The sequence below is a fragment of the Protopterus annectens genome, chromosome 10.part0 (genome assembly GCF_019279795.1).
Source record: "Protopterus annectens isolate FY-2018-M chromosome 10.part0, PAN1.0, whole genome shotgun sequence".
NCBI lineage: Eukaryota > Metazoa > Chordata > Ceratodontiformes > Protopteridae > Protopterus > Protopterus annectens.
In genome coordinates, this window is record NC_056744.1 from 986407158 (window position 1) to 986420806 (window position 13649).

Below are 13649 nucleotides of genomic sequence, written 5' to 3' on the forward strand. Positions count from 1 at the left end.
TTCCAAGGTACAGGCAAACGTGGGAGGACTATGGCTCACCAAGTTTGCAGATGACTGCAAACTGGGTGCCATAATCGACTCTCCAGCTGACACAAACATCCTTCAAAAAGGTCTCACAGAGACAGATAACTGGTGCCAGTGCCATGGTTTAAAGCTAAATGCCAAAAAATGTATAGTCATACCCTTTGGCAAAAACAATGTGCCCACAAATTACCACATAGGTGGAAACCCATTATGTACAGAGAAAGTTATTAGGGACCTGGGGACCCAAGTTGATAGCAATCTCTCTACTGAAAACCACATTGCCAAAGTGGTTAGAAAGACCTTCTACATAGCCCACCTCATCACGAAGGGTTTCACATCTAGATTAAGAGAGGTAACCGAGCCCCTTTATTCATTCCTCATCAGGCCCATCATAGAATACAATGCCCCTTTTGGGATGTACCTTACCCGACACCTGCAGCAATTAGAGAGACCCCAAAAGTATCTCACCAAGAGGATCAAGGGTCTCAAACAGATGCTATATGCTGCAAGGTTAAAAAAACTCCAGCTCTACTCAGTTGCATACCGCTTACTTCGAGGCGATCTATGCCTGACATACAAAGCTATGTCAAATCCAGAATTAATGGACATGCTCCACCTCAGTAAATCTAAATCCCTTAGAGCCACACGCTCGAGGGACTTGAACCTCAGCACAGAAATAAATAGAACTTGCTGGAAGGACAGGTTCATAACCCAGAGGCTCCCTTCGCTCTGGAATAGAATTCCAGTTCATGTGAGGCAGAGCACCTCACTGAATCTCTTCAAGAAGAATCTCGATAGGTGGATGTGGGATCATAGGTTTGTCCCAGGGATTACTCCCGTGTCACTATTAGACAGAGGCACAGTAAACTAAACCTTAAAAAGGGCACAGTATACTCAAATCAAGGGGTGGCGTAACCATACAGAATCGGGCTAGGCTTATAATTGCCCCAGGGCAGATAGCCTAGTATGAACCTATGAACCTATGACATATAGCAAACCCAGAAAGTTATAGAGCAGGTGCTGGTGAATCTACCCATGTCCAGAATAATAGATATATAATGGTACTGTAGTGATGAGGGCTCACATTACACTGATAACTTCAAAAATTGTCGAAGATATGATGATATTAAGAGTTTGACAGCAATCTAGCTTCTGTGTTTTTTCAAATAGAATGGAAGGGCTAAGAGGTTTCTTTCCTTGGTCTTCATAAGATCACTGTTGCATTACTCATCACAAATGGGACTTGCCTTCTTGGATATCCACATGTCTGGGCAGTCAGCTTGGGCACCTGCCACTCACACCATACATCTGTCATTAGCACGAGCTGACAGACTAGTATAAGACGAACAGACAGGTATGTCTGGACTCAGGACTTTCTTGCCTTGTATCCACATATGCTGACTCTTTTCAGCACTGCATTTAATCATCTATTTTGGTCAGCTTCAGAGCAGAGATTCAGGCAGATAAATATCACACTGGGGACCCTGCCTCTAGTATATCATTAATCCATGAAAAATCTACTTTATGTCAGTCAGAAAGAAAATAAAAGAATGATTATGGGTGCCAGACTCCTTCACGCACTCACATTTAAGTTGCTATTCTTGTCTTGGGGAAGATGCTGTGTAAAACTTTATTTTATTTGTCAAGTGCTGATTCCTAAAACTATCTGGGGTTGACATAACACTCAAAAGACTCAACTAGAAGCCATGTGGCTTCAGATATTAACTTTTGCTGCAATAGCATTGTCTTATTGTCTTCTTCAGCTCCTGATGTTCCCCCTCAGTTAAAGAAGAAATTGAAAAGCAGAAGAGTGGTGATTGGAACCAACCACTTCTCTTTGTCAGTCTGAGATAGGCAACTCCACTGAGACCCTTTTGCATCCCCTAGACCATCCTTCTGCTCTTCCTGGGCCATTTAATTTAGACCATCTGGAAGTTGTTATAACTAAGGAATATAGCATTACCAATAAGACTGATGGTATGGCTGATTTAGGAGAAAGAAGAACCTAGGTTTGTTTTATCTGACGGAGAGAGGAACTTCATCAACTCCTTGTTCATGAGGATAATCAGGACTGTGTCTTGGAAGTCAAAACTTCAGTTTCCACCACTAGGACCATACATTTGGACAGTCCTCATAAATATACTCAAAAGATAAAGCATATTTTCCTTACCCATCTTTCAAGTCCGCAGTCCAGTAAAGATGACTGGCTTGATTTTTCCCAGGGTCTTTTCAAAGCCCTTCAGGCATTTCATTGTGGTCGTCCTTCTTCTTCCTCTTTTTTTTTCTATTTCCATAAAGAGGAAAAAAAATTCTTCTTCCCTTGAAGAGGAAGTCCTTTCTGATTTAGACCATCTAGGTCTAGATTATGCTCATCAGATTCCTTCCCCTTTATAATTTGTGACAGATGCTCAAGATGCATTATCTTCAGATTCTTCTAATGAAGAAATTTCCTTTGGGGCCACTATTGCAAATATTTTAAATGTGAAGGTAGAAAGGTCTTTGATTCTCAGAAGAGATATAGTGATGGCTTAAATATGGTGACTCACAAACTCAAAGCTGTCCCTCCAGTTTTGGGAGAATTAGAAGATGATTTTCTGTCTGCTTCCTTCGCACCCAAGATTTTATCGAATTCTAGACACACACTAATATCTCTGTTAAAATCCGATGGCTGATCTCGTCGATTCTCTTGACTCAGACAACTGGACCTTTAACTTTTCCTATCTTCAGTCCTATTCCTAATGACTGTGACAGTAGTGGCAGGATGGTTTATACCTCTGCCACATTATCATTAAGAGCAATTAACTGTCAAACTCATATGACAAAATACCATCCAGCCATTTTGGGCAGTTTGCTAATATTCCTAATGCTGAAGTTAAGGTTAACCTTTACTACCTGTCATTCAGCCAGTCAGATAGTGAAACATGCTATTAAGTGTGGTTGTGATGTTGCGTATGCTACATTGAGAGTAGTTGCAATTGATTCTGTCATGAGTAGACAAGCCTGGCTATGGCTTCAGCCCTTCCATGGAGATATTAAAGCTTAAATACTGAATGCTCCCTTAGATAAATACTTCTTACTTATTATTACTGAATGTTCCCTTAGATAAATACTTATTATTTAAAAATTGTTCTACAAAAGATTTTAAAGTGTTAGATGAAAGAGGAAAACCTATGCAGGGTGTGAACCAGTTTTTTCTGTCTCCAGTTTTTAGGTTTCAAAGGAGTTATCCAGCGAATCCTGGATCCTTCTTTCATAAGTCACTTAAATCCAGAAAACAAAAATCTGGAACAGGTCAGTTGAAAAAGAAATGGCATGAGGACCCCACAAGAAAGTGCAATGGATCACTGGGATCCATTTTACAAAGAGACAATTTCTGGCTGTCCTTGTCAAATCCCACTCCCCCAACTCACAAAATAGCTGGATTGCTCTTTCTTTCCTTTCCGGTTTGGGAATCAATCACAACACACTCTTGGGTACTAGACATCATAAAAAATTGTTAACACCTCCAATGGACATCCATTTCTACACATTAGTAACACCACATATTTCCAAACACCAGCAACAACTCATTCCTCCAGTTCTTGCAGATCTGTTCTGTTTCAGAAAGCCATTGAACCAGGTCCTGTAGATCAGTGGGTAAAATATTTCCTTTCAAGACTCTTGCTAGTTTCCAAACCTAGAGACCCATCTTAGATCATTTCAGATTAAATGCCTTCATGCGTGTTCCTAAATTCAAAATGTTAATACTTCAAACCTCATTTCCTTTTTTCACTTCTCAAGCTCAGTTGATTACTCTAATTTAAACGATGCTTATCTCTACTTTCTCGTTCACAAGAATCACAGAACCTTTTTAAGATTATATGGCTTGAGATTGCATTATCAGTTTATGTCTTTTGTATCTGAACTATCTACCTCTGCAAGAGGCTCCAAATTATTTGCCTCAGTAATACTCTTTTGCAGACTAATAGGTTCATAGGTTCATAGGTTGGTACTAGGCTATCGGCCCCAGGGCCTATACAAGCCTAGCCATAACACTTCCCTGGATATTTCTTCCCACAATATTTACTTCCCTGGACCCCTGTCTAGCAATATCTACAAAAGATTTTTAAAGGGTTAGCTGAAAGATGAAAACCTATGCAAGGTGTGAACCAATTTTTTTCTGTCTCCAGTTTCGAAGTTTCAAAGGAGTTATCCAGCGAATCCTGGATCCTTCTTTCATACGACACTTAAATCCAGACAACAAAAATCTGGAATGACAAAAATCTGTATGACTCCAAGACATACATACTTTACCTTACTTGAATGATTTTCTGAACTGACACCAGTCAGAGAGTTTTACCATCCTTAGAGTTTACCCAGACTCTTCTTTATCTTCTTGAATTCACACTGAGCCTAAAAATGTTATTCTTGCAACTTGCTCATAAAATGGTATTCCTGGGATGTCTCACAGACATTTTGTAATGATAACCTTTTTTCTAGCAGGAAAAATGCAGACTTATTATCTTTACTTTCTAAATTTGCAAAAATATCAAATGACTTGAGCAAGGGAATTTATGGTAGCCTTGGGATCATATCCTCATTCATTCTAATGATTCCTCATGCCAAACTTCACATAAGGAAGATAAATATGGGCCCAGCACTCCCGTCATTTTACTCAGAGAATTCAAGTTCCCCAGTCGCATTGGTGAGCCTAAAGCATTGTATTCAGTATGGGAGTCCCCATCGGGTCTATATCATGAGATCAACATCTTAAAATGCAGACTCTCAATTGTTCAACACGAAAATGTCGAACTCCAACTTTCCAGAATGGCCAAATTACAGATTTCTTTCCAATGGAAAGAAATCAGTTGGTCAAACATCAATGCCACACAAAAACAAATATTTTTAAGTGGGGGGCTTCACCCCCCACATCCCCCAGTGTGGGGGCTGTGCCCCACACACCCACCAACTAAATATTCTAATTCTGAGACCACACTACAGTCAGGGAAAGGGCAGGTGTAACAGAACAGCCAACCGATTTCTTTCTGTTGGAAAGAAATTGGTGATTTGGCAGTTCAGGAAAGTTGGAGTTCGACATTTTCATGTTGAACAAATGAGAGTCAACATTTTAAGATATCGATCTCATGATATAGACCCTCCTCATCTTTCCTCTGAACCTTTGTCAGACCATGGCTTCAAGTGTTTTGGATTTTGCATGGGGAGCCTATGCCCAAGGCATCAGAATGCAGGGAGTTTGGGAACCACAGCTCAGACATAAATATATTCATCTCAAGAGATAATGATAATAATTAATCCTCTGAAAGCTATAAACCATGTTTGGAACTGAGGTGCATGATGGACAATACCACTGTGATGCAGCACACAAACAAGCAATGAGGGACATGATCTTGCTGCTTTACAGACTTGCCATGTTAGCTTAGGACTTAGACAATCAACGCAATCTCTTCCCTCATGCAGTGTGCATTTCTTCAGAGCAGATTAGAGTGGCAGGCACTCTGATGAGATACAGGACAGACCGCTGTGAGTGAATGATACATCAAGAGGCCTTCCTGCAAATAGTCCATTTAATGGGGAATCCCAGGCTTGACTTGCTAATACATTGTAAAGGATTATTGTTTTAACCAGGTTTCAAACCCTAAACTTCACAGCTTGGATCATACATTTTTGATACCTCTTAGGCATCTTTATTCTGAGGATGGGCTTCAAACATTTAAGAAGGCAAGAAAGCTGCTGCTAGGAGATCGTCTTTATCTAAATGGAAAGGAGTTTCTCTTTGCTACCAGAACAAAAGATGGGGGCCATCTCATTCAGGGGCACCTCAGTTCTGCATTACCTGTGTGAATGACTTAATTCTCTCAATGTATACTTCTATAAAGGTATAAAGATACATCTAAATGAACCCCTCCCCCATCTACTCTTTTTCAGGCCAGGCTGTTTCTTAAAGAAGTTCTGCATATTAGATCATGAAAGAGCAAGATGGCTTCTCCATGGGATTTAAATGGTGTCTTAGAAAAGTTAACTCAAGCTCCTGTTGAATCTGCAAGTGAGCTATTTTTTAAAATTAAATCCTTAATCTAGAAAATAGTCTTATTTATAACCTTAATCTATGCCAGAATGGTACTGGAGTTGCATGCTCTTATGTTGTATTCAAGGACAGGGTGAGTCTCAAAACCAAAACCAACCTTTAGCTTCTGAATTTACTCTGAACCAAATTATTCAAATCTCTTTTTTTACTATAACCCACAAAATAAGTGACAATGAATTATTCACTGCTTAAATGTCCACAGACAACTAAGATTTTATTCAACAAAACTAAAGATTGAAGAAAAACAAATTAAATTTTCTTTCTTATGATGGAAAAGAAAAAAAATGGACAGCCAGTTTATAAACAAGATCTTTCTAGATGTCTTTCATATCTTATTTCAGTTCTGTTACTCTTGTCATGACAAACACCAACAAGTAAATATAAAAGAGCACACACTACCATAGCTGTTGATACCCGAGGACCATTTTGTGAAAGGAGTACACTCTTGGAAGATCTTAGAAGCTGCTGCATGGTTCTCTGTTCAGACATTTGCTAAGCATTATAAACTAGATGTTTTCTTCAGAGATGGAAATGAATTTACAAAAGCAGTTGTACAAGGGTTCCAGGGCTCTGGTACACCTGCCTTCTCCCATTCTACTTGAGTTTTGGGAATCAGACCCTTTGTGAGGAGGAGTACTGCGACACTGATCTTATGAATAATATAGCACAGTTACATAGATAATTTACTATAATGGTAGAATCTAGGGTGTGTCTGTATGTCCCTTTCACACTAGCATATCAGCTTGTGCTAATGGCAGAAATAAAGCATACACATAAGGAATCTAAGCATTGTAGACTTATACAGTATCCTGGCAGATAAGTCCCATTTGTGAGAAGTACTTCAACAGTGGTCTATTTGAAACTCTGTCATTATGGCATGTTACCTACATGACTGTACTTTCCTTGCCAGTGTATTAGATATGTCTTGTATACTCTGAAATAATGAAAACCATGGCCAATTCAAGCCAGAAAAAAATTCATGTTACATAGTTACATAGTTAAGTTACAACTGCCTATGGCCCAAAATTGGACCACACATAAAGCAGATTTTTTTATGTTACATGCAAATTTATGCTGTCCCATAAGGCAATCAATTTGCTTCTTAAAGGTGTTTAAATTAGCAAATTCTCTAATATAAAGTGATGTATAGTTATACAGTCTGGGGATCAATTTGCTTACAAATTCATCTCTTTTCTTAGTTGTTTTAGATTAACAATATACTGAGAACCTGTATTTCTTAGGTTGCCAGACTTCTCTTAAAATAATTATTACATTGGATCTTAATTCATCATCTTTGATGGACCTGTAAACTAGACACAGTTTTCCTCTAATGATTCTGTATAAAATGCTGAACAGATTCAAGTATTTTAATCTTCCTTAGTAACTTAATTTGTTCAAATATCTAACTTTTTTGTGTATCTTCTCTCAGTCTTTTCAAGGGTAACTAAATTGGCTACTAAATCCCTTAAATGTTACTCAATCACTGATTAAATCATTGATGTATACACATTTTTTTAGACATTCAGATCTCTTGTTTGTATTGTACTAAGAATTACACCTATCTTCCTTATAGTCCCTACTCTTAATTCTTAACAGTGTTTCTTATATGTAAAATCCTTGCTAATCATGATACCTTTTTATATGATCTACCACCTCCAGTATAGTACCTCTGAGTTTTATTTTCAGATTTACTACATCTCCAAAAAGAATAACCTTACATTTACTGTAATTAAACCTCAATCTAACTGATATTGCTGAATCATTAATTTTTTACAGATATTGATTCAAGTCATCAATGTCACTTGTACAGTTTAGCTCTGCCCTTATTTTGCAGTCATCTGTGTATTCACTAAGACAATTTTTTTGGAGCGTGGCATGCCTGCAAATTCAATGTTAAACAGGACAGGTCCCAAATTGGACCCCTGAGGTTCTCTATTTAGTGGTAGCCATCTAGATGTATTCCCATAGAAGTTCACACACAGCACTCTACAGTTAACCAGTTGTTAATCCAGTTTATACTTAAGTCATTTACCTGTATATTTTAATCCATCAGTAATTTGACCATACTCTAAAGTGTCAAAATCCTTTTAAATGCTCATGTACATAACTGTACAAGGCTTCCCTTTATCTCTTAGGTGGCTAATATCTTCATAGGAATTTTGAAGACATGTTAATGTTAATCTTCCTTTAATAACGCCAAACTGGGAATTGTTCAGCTCTCTCCCTTATTTGTTAACATCCATTAATAGATGCAGAATTTGTCTTTCATAGTCCTTTCCAATTACAGATTTTTAAGCTTATTGGTCTACAGGTTTCAATGATTTCTCTGTCTCCACTTTTATTGTTCGGTGTAACACAGGATTTTTTTCCAATTATTAGGTACAAATCCTAGTCTCAGTAATTTGTTAATTATCCATGGCAATGGTATTACTAAATCATTGGAAATAAGGGATACAAACTACTTGGATATAGAGTCCTGGCCCATTACACTATGATTATTGACCTTACATAAAACAGCTTTCACTATTTCTTGCTTGATACTGGGACAGCCATATTAACATAGAATGGATGCTTTAATCAGGCCAGTATAATTTTGCTCATATGAAAATATTGCAAAGTAGATACTGAATATTTCAGCTATTTCCTGATTATCTGTAACATTAATTTGATTGTGTTTTATTATCTCAGTTTCCCAATCTAATCTCTTTGAATTGGCAGGCAATACGATAGTAAAATGACCTTATCCTCTAGAACCATACAGGAAGATTTTTTTTCCTGCAAACATTGTGTATTCCTCTTTTCACTACAAAAATTGCAAACAGATACAGAATTAGCAGGTAAATCACACTGCATATGTAGAAAACAACTGCTGGAAATATTTTTTACAGTTAAAGCTTCTTTTAAAAATGCCATTCTGCCTCTTTTATTGGATGACATAGCAAACCAATCAAGTATACTTTCAAGATGGAAATTAACATTTTCATGTAGTCATTAGCATGTTAATGTTTCTACTCCAGAAACAACCTGTCACAAGCCTGCAGTCTATAATATCATTTGTTTGAGGCTCTAATTGGTCCGCAAAGGCTTCCGATGGCTATAACAAATTAGCTTGCTTTTTATTAAGTCTTAAGCTGTTTGTAGTGTGGTGTTTCTTGTGGCAGATATCCTTTTATCTGCCATTTTTCTCTACTGGGGTGTACTTTATTTTCATTATAAGGACTGGATACTCTAAATTGGCCATAGGTGTGATTGTGTGCATGAGTGTGTGTGGTGTGAAAGAACTACTGTGGCAGGGCTGGCCACCCAGCTGTGTAAACCTTGGCTCTAGATGATTGTCACTGTTGAAGTGACACCCCAACCCCATGTGCAAAAATGGGAAAAAGGAGTTGTGGATTGATGGATGGATGGATGGATGGATGGATGGATGGATGGCCAGTTTATGTGAGGTACATTTTCATATATTTTTCACTGTTCTTTATATTATGCTTTTTCTTGGGACAAGTAGGTTTCGCTATTCCCAAATCTGGTGAATGGACATGTATTAACTGCAGAGAGCTGCAGTTTGAAATGAGCATGAGAAGAATTTAAGAAAATGAATACATTCTTTAAAAGCTAAATGGTTTAAATTTGACATCATATTTTATTGCAGTGGTCATATGAAAGTAAATACAAGCAAAAAAATGTCACAGTCAGGTTTACAAGTCTAAAAAATGCGCATCTCTCAGTTTAGAGACTTATTACTCTCCGAGTGCCAGAACTGGGGAATACCACACACCTCTGTAATTTTCACACTGCTACCTTGTATTTTTTTTTAATTAGATAGGTCCTCTCTCCTGCAGAATGGTTGTATGCATTTCCTTGTAGTAATTTAGCATATTATGATATATGTTACATAAATGCAGTAACCACATGACATGCTGGCCCACATTGCAATAATTCTACATAACATCTGATGCAATTTCATATTACTTTGCCATCAGACTGCTAATGAAATATGCTATCACCTGCACCAGTTTGCAATAGTCACATGCAGCATAATTATGTTTACCATATGAAAAGTAATAATTCAGTGATGATAAACTACAAAAATAGGATTCTTAAGCTTATATAGCACTGGTCAGTACAACTTCACTAAGGAACAAGAAAACATTAATATATAACATAAATTCTGTATAGTAGACGTCACCATACAAAATGTTCACTTAATGTATAATATTTAAGTATATGATGAATTTATTCTGCATAATTGTAAAGTTAAGCTGTGTGGGAAATGATCATGATCATTAAAATGTCTGCCCTTTGGACCTGTAATATTTTTGATTATTTTACTGTCTAATGTATAATTTCCATAGAAATATTTCTTTCCCAGCATTCTACTTCCTCATAATCCAAGTATGATTTACAGTTAGGCCAACACAGAGAGGCAAAAGAAATTGTATTCTAGCACGAATCCACTCATATAAAAACTAGGTCAAAGACATGGAGATACATTATGGTGTCCCAAGGTAATGAACGGAGTTGCTTTCCAACTATAAGTAACAAACAAGTGGAATTTAGCCACTGTACAACTATGTCGACAGTAGATTTTATTTTGTCATGTCTGCTGAAATCTCTCTTACTGCTTCTGCTTCATCCTAATTTTCCAGTCTGTTTCTGTTAGTGTGGTTCGGCCTTTAGTTATTGTTACTGGTAATATCTTGGGGCTGGCCTTTTGATGCTAGTCCATGTGAATGAGGACAATAAACATTCCTGTTTTCAAGACACACAGACAGAAAACAGGTAGTACTACCACAAGCAGGAAACACAGAAGTAAGACATGGTTGTGTAATAAACCGTATGACAGAAAAATAGAGCTCTGCATAACAAGGCCGTGTTTCCATTCTCAAAGCTGATGGCTTCAAAGACCTTAGCAAAGGTTAAGCAGTCTGTACAATGTTCTCATCAGCAGTTTCTCACCTCCATCCCCCAGTGGAAAGCTTGTTGTTTTATTAAAAAAAAAAAAAAAAAAACTTTTCTGTGTTATTCTGTGCTTTGTGCTAGTTATTGCAGATGTTCTCAGATACCATTTTCACAGTGCGGAGGCAGGATTTCATACTGCGTCTTCTTCCTGATTCTTACTTTATCTATTGTAAATGTCTCCCTGTCATAATTCTGAGACCTGTAATTTTGAGTCCTGGAATTATGATTACATAACAGTGAGACTAAAAGGACAACAACAAATGGCAACAATCATTCTTCTCCTATATTTTTTTTTTTTGGGGGGGGGGGGACTGTCATGATACCTATCTCTGGTTACTCAGTTATGTCAAATGTTAGTTTCATTAACATCAGGATACACAGCATTTTAATCAAACAGATAACTTTTATTCTGTACAAAATGGAGCTCAGTAAAAATAATGTTAACAATTCACACCACAAATACACTGGTACTAAGCACTAGGTTCAAAGCATTATGGGATGCATACATTTTTGAAATTACCCTACACTATACAAATCATAAAGTAGTCATGGATACAGTACAAATTTGCAATATATGTAGACTCAGGCAGCTCACTTATCACAGGGGCATTTCTTCATGCAGCCCCACATGTGGGAAGCTGTACCCACACCACCAATACTTATATATACATTAAGCCCAAGGCTGCCATACCATGGAGAAAAGGAATGCTCTCAGATGGTGTCTCAAACTTAGTACATGTAAGTCTCCATTTTAGTGCATTCAGTCTTGCTAATCCAGGACTTTTCCTTAAGAGTCTCAGACTTTAAAACAGTTACCATTCTAAATTTTACATATTCACAGTATGACAGCTTCAAAATACAGGAAGTAAAGAAAGAAAGTTAGATAGAAAGAAGGAAAGAAAGAAAAGGTATGGCATAGGAAAGTAATATTTGGAAGGACTTGGCTCACAATTCTCTGGTTCTACCACTAGTGTTTTAGAAAAAGTTATGGTGCATTAAGATAACTAAACAAAACTATTGAATGCAACTACTTATGCTCAGTAGATTATTGTATCATTTACTATATATAAAAAAGTGATTAAAATATTTAAAGTCCTTGGCAGGAAGGGATGCTTGGGCCCATCTTGGGAGGGAGGGCATTCATTGATGACTATCTCTGAGACGAGGCATGATACAAAGAAGGGAGTACCCCTCAGAAGATGGTCAGCAAATGCAGGAGAGAGTTGGGAAGTAATAGGGTAAGTCCTAAAGAAAAACAAAACAGTGAATGCAGTCAGCCAGACCATCAGGACACCCTTAATCTCTGTGTGGATCAGTGTGTATATTATACCTAGTCAGCCACTGTAGTCTGAGACCACGTGCATATAAGTTACTGAGCATGTGTAAGATCAGTGCCATTTTGCATAGTCAGACAGTGTGAGTGCTAGCTTGAATGGAGATACACATGTGAGAGTGGTTGAAGTAATGAGTCAGTCAGTAAGCATATGAAGTTCGAATTATATGTTCCAGTTCCAGCTCTTAATATGTTTATGTACAGTAAATGACTTGAACCCATACCGTGCCTCAGTGTCTCATTTGATAGACAAGACATGTAACATGGTGTCAGAATGGGATCCGAAATTGAAGGCAGCTCACAAACTATGAGGCATGCAGTTAGAAGTGGAGCAATATAGAGGAGCGAACTCGCAAACACGTCAGTGGTTACTCAAAGGCACTTAAACTTGTTTAAATGATTTTCAGTCGCCAAACATCTGACATAGCATTCAAAGCATTCAAAATAGTTACAGAGTTATTAGAAATGCCCAAAATAGCAACATACTGATTAAAGTGTTTGAAATAGTGTCTGAAATGTTTAAAATGTTTGAAAAGGCTAACAAGTCCACATTTTTTTGCAATGTATGACTTTTTCACAGTAACTAAGATTTTCTGAAGTGTCCAGAGTATTCAAGGTATTTGCAGTGTTAAAATAAAGCATTTTTGAAGAGATTGTTGTGCATTTGAGCATAATTACAAGTACCAAGTGTAAACTTATGTTTAAAAGAAATTTAAACAAAATAAAAGTTAAAAAACAAACCAAAACTCTGTAATGGCACAGTGGAAACAGGCACAGACAAAGCCCAATAATAAAAACAAGTATTTAATGAAGCGCTTTTCGTTATTGTAGATACAGTAACTTTATCAGAAGGTTATCAGATGAAGTTACTGTATCTACAATAACGAAAAGCGCTTCATTAAATACTTGGTTTTATTATTGGGCTTTGTCTGTGCCTGTTTCCACTGTGCCATTACAGAGTTTTGGTTTAAAAGAAATTTGTTGTTATGGTAGAAGGATTTCACAGACCCAAACCGTTGGTGTTTGATAATAATATTGCTGAGGACTGCTGAGTGTTTGAGCAAGAATATGATATTTTCATACAGGCCACATTTTCTGATAAAGACGCACATACAAAAGCACTTATACTTCTCAATTTAGCTGGCTCAAAAGCCATTTAGCGAGAATGTTCATTTTTGTATGCACCTGCTGTGTATGCAGGGAAGGGGGACACCTGTCATATTATGATACAGGCTGAAACTATTGCAT